This window comes from Zingiber officinale, chromosome 9A, assembly GCF_018446385.1.
Source record: "Zingiber officinale cultivar Zhangliang chromosome 9A, Zo_v1.1, whole genome shotgun sequence".
In the NCBI taxonomy this organism is placed as follows: domain Eukaryota; kingdom Viridiplantae; phylum Streptophyta; class Magnoliopsida; order Zingiberales; family Zingiberaceae; genus Zingiber; species Zingiber officinale.
The window spans coordinates 58,269,942-58,274,358 of record NC_056002.1 but is presented as its reverse complement, the minus strand read 5'-3'; the positions used below and the strand labels follow the sequence as shown (position 1 = coordinate 58,274,358).

The 4,417-nt window shown below is 38.5% G+C and overlaps 1 non-coding gene across 1 annotated transcript; it reads left to right on the top strand.

The window, feature by feature from the left end:
• Positions 1 to 3,366: 3,366 nt before the first annotated feature.
• On the top strand, positions 3,367 to 3,472 carry LOC122022129. Its single transcript, XR_006122862.1, has one exon. It is a non-coding gene; the product is annotated as a small nucleolar RNA R71 (small nucleolar RNA).
• The last annotated feature ends 945 nt before the right edge of the window (positions 3,473 to 4,417 follow it).

Sequence of the window (4,417 nt, the reverse complement as noted above, 5' to 3'; positions counted from 1 at the left end):
TCTTATCCCGAACGATCATTTTCATAGCAAGACATGCATCAATGTCAATCATGTCATTACCATGAATTATATCCAACCCATCAACATCAAGATTTAAATTATAAGCTATTCGGGTAATCAAACCACCAAAAACAATTGATCCCGATGATGCCCTAGCAGATCTTAATAAGGTTTGAACAAAATGAAAACCAGAATCAAATTCAACCTTATAAAGCATAGCCCATAAAGCATAAAGCTCTATCTTTTTAACCACCCCATCACTCTCTCCCCTACCAAAAATAATTTTACTCATGACTCTATGTAGATACTTAAAGATGCGGTTTTGCATATGGGAGGCCTTAGCTCTTGAAGGCTCATAAGGTTGATCTAACCCAGTTATTGCATTCCAAAAATGATTCCAATTAAACCTTGGATCAAACCTATGAGGGCTACCGGTGGTTAATCCAAAACAAGAATTAAAGTCACTAAATGCCCATAGAAATTCTTGATTCATTAGTCTAAATGAGATTTTTCCAAAATAATCATCTTCATTAGTAAAATGGACATCCAATGAACTTAAAAATTCCAAAACAAGACGAGGATATGTAGGCAAATGTGTGTACATAATATCACTCCAATCCAAAAACCCAATCATCAAATCTACATCTTCCCTAATTCCAAGCATATCAAGAACAGTTGGGTCCATATATCTAGTACACACTATCTTTCTATTGACAAGAATTGAAAATCTAGTTACTTGATCATCATTTCTAAACACAATATTGAATTCATTGTCATTACCTTCGTTGCGTGAAGTCCTTTTGCCTTTGCCCTTCACTGGTTGTTTTCCTTTGTCCCTTGATGGCTCCTTCTCTTTGTCTCCACTGGATCCACCACCTCCTTTGCGAAGTTTCTTCAAAATGTTGGACATCTTGAGAGTTTAGATAGGGGAAGAATTATCTAGGGTTGGAAAAATGGAACTCAAAGAACAAAACTTCAAAGAGCAAAGATCTTAGGTTAGGAGAACAAAAAATCCAAGTCTTAGAGAGGAGGAGAATCCGGATCTAAGAGATCTTGAGAGATTAGAGAGGAGTTTTTAAGAGATTGGGAGAGAAAGAGATGTTTTGGAGAGTTGGGGGTGTGCGGAACACGGCCAAGATCTGGCCGTGTAAGGTAGAAAGAAGACTTTAATAACTCTCCTACACGGGCCGTGCAGATCCACACGGCCTCCCCCTCTTCCTTCTCTGGATTCTTCGCACGGCCGTGTCTGGGACACGACCTCTCCATCTTTCCTCTCGGGATTCTTTACACGGCCGTGTTTGGGACACGGCCTAGACCTTCTTCTCCTCGGGAGATCCTACACGGCCGTGTCTGGATGACACGGCCCAAGCACTTCCCTTCTCTGCAACCTTTGCCTGGCCGTGTATAGCACACAGCCGGGCTCTGTTTTGCACCTAACCTGAAAACAAAATCAAAACAATGCATCAAACCAAAAGAAATTAAAATACAAATCAAAACTAACTAAAAGAACCTTTGGGTTGCCTCCCAAGAAGCGCTTGTTTAAGGTCTTTAGCTCGACCAAACTTGATCATTCACTTCTTTTCCTTGCCCTTGGAGGACAGATATACTTTTCATTTTTGTTTGGAGATCTTCTCCCAACATCTTCCACCACATTGTCTCCTTCGTTTGGTGGCCTTCCATGAGGATGGAAATTCCATTCCTCAAGTTTATAAATGCTAGTCCTGCTACAAGCATTTAAAAGAGACGAGACATGGTTAGAGATATTAGATAAATCATATTCCAACCTTTCCTTACCAATTACCAAAGAAAGCTTATGATTTTTGACATCAATTATAGCTCCAGCTGTAGCAAGGAAATGTCTTCCTAATATGATAGGAATCCTGGGGTCCTCTTCCATGTCCAACACGACAAAATCTGTGGGAATAACATTCCCATCCACCTTTACTGGCACATCTTCTATAATACCCAAAGGGTACCTGCAGGAATGATCGGCAAGTTGAAGTGCCATAGTAGTAAGTTTAATGTTTTTGAGACCTAATTTATTACAAATTGAATAGGGAATGAGGCTAACACTTGCCCCCAAATCACAAAAAGCTTTTTCAAAAAATTCTTTTCCTATGTTGCAAGGAATATAAAAGCTCCCTGGGTCCTTTAGTTTTGGGGAAGTGTTCTTCTCCAAAATAGCACAACATTCCTCACTAAGCGCAATGGTCTCAACCTCTCCTCTTCTTCTCTTGTTTGACATGAGATCCTTCAGGAATTTGGCAAATCTAGGCATTTGAAGAATAACATCAATAAGAGGTACCTCTACACAAATTTCCTTAACTTTTTCTAAAAACTTGCCAAATTCTTCATCTTTCTTGAGCATTGTAAGTCTCTGAGGAAAAGGGACAGCTTTGCTCTGATGGTTCAGTGGGAGAGTCTCTTCAACCTCAATGGTACTCTCCTCATTAGCTTGAATCTGATTTGGTATAAGAGGAGAGAGCTCTTCTTCTTTTTGTATCCCTTTTTAAGCAGTCACTTGGGAGTCTCCCAAGGTCCGTCCGCTCCTAAGCTCAATTCTATTGCAATGCTCCATAGGATTCACATCAGGTTTTCCTGGAAGTTGTCCTAGTGCTCTGGATGATGAGGAAGCTAGTTGGGCAATTTGACTATCCTGGATCTTTTGATGCTTTTCAGAATTATCCATTCTCTGAATGAGGTTTGCTAAATCTTGCTTCATTTCATTCTGACTTGAGATAATTTCTTCAAGCATCTTTTCAATATTTGACTTTGGTAAGCCTTGAGAAGATAGATGTTGAAAATTTTGTTGCCCAGCTTGAAAATTTGGTCTTGCCCCCATAGATGGTCCTTGATCTTGATTATTTCTGTAAGAAAAATTGGGATGGCTCTTCCATCCAGGGTTATAAGTATTTGAGTATGGGTTGTTCTACCTTTGATTGTAACTCATGATTGCATCACATTGTTCCAGTTGATTGATTTGTGCAGTGATAGCTCCCAATAGACATGAGTCATTTGAGTACTCTGAACTCCCACATACTTCACAAGATGTACTAATAGCATTGACCATATTAGCACTAGTCCCTATATTCTCAAATTTCTTTGTAAGAGCGTCCAATTTTGCAGACAAAAGAGTGACTGCATCTACATCAAACTTCCCTGATGTTTTAATTGTTGGGTTTACAGAAGAATAGCCACCACTTCTTTCATTTGCCCATTGATGATGATTTTGTGCTACATTGTCAATAATTTCTTCAGCTTCATCTAAACTTTTATTCATAAGTGCCCCTCCAGCAGCTGAATCAAGGGACACTTTGGTATGATAGTTGATACCATTATAAAATGTGCAACACTAACCATCTTTCCAACCCATGATGTGGGCATTGTCTGAGCATACTATTATATCTATCCCATGCTTCAAAAAGAGATTCTGAGTCAGTTTGCTTGAAGCTTGCAATTAGATTCCTCATATGAGCTGTTTTGCTTGGTGGATAGAATTTATCAAGAAACTGTTGCTCACACTGCTCCCAAGTGGTGATGCTATTAGGGGCCAAAGAATTCAGCCATTGCTTTGCCCTATCTCTTAAAGAAAACCCAAATAATAATAATCTAACTGCTTCTGAAGGAACTCCATTCATTTTCATGGTACCACATATTTCATAAAAGACCTCTAAGTATTGATTGGGGTCTTCATGAGGTCCTCCACCAAATTGGTTCTGCTGCACCATAGATATAATTGCGGGTTTGATCTCAAAGTTATTAGCTTCCACTGAAGGTCTTGAAATACTAGATCAAAAACCTCTTGCATAAGGTGCAGCATAATCCTTGAGTGGTCTATTCGCCATATTCAAATGTTCCTGTTCTTCAATTTACCTTTGCAGAATTCTTCTTTTATGGAAAGTGCTGTCAATCTCAGGGTCAAAAGGAAAGAATTCCCCAGCAAAGTTAGATCTTCGCATACACAAGAACAAGATAGCAAATGAAAATTCAACAGAAAAAGAGAAAAATAAAAGAATCAAAAATGCAGAATTGAATTTGTACAAAAAGAATTAACAAGAAGTAAAAGTTATACAAGAAAGTAAAAACAGAAATCTAATGATTAGTTACAACTATGCAATATGAAAGGAAAACAAATGTTATGTTTAGTCTAACTCAATTGATAATTCCTAATGTTATAGCGCAGCCCCCGGCAACGGCGCCAAAAACTTGTTACGCTCCGCAAGTGTACGGAAATGTCGCAAGTAATATAAAAGATTATCGTATCCACAGGGACTGGAATAAGCACTAGAAATGTCTCAATGTGAATTAGATAAACAACTATCCAATTGTTTCAAATGCAAAGTGAAGGTAAACAAATCTAATATTAAAGATCAACAAACAAGAGTTTAGTGTTTTGGGTTATGATAAAGGTGTTAGG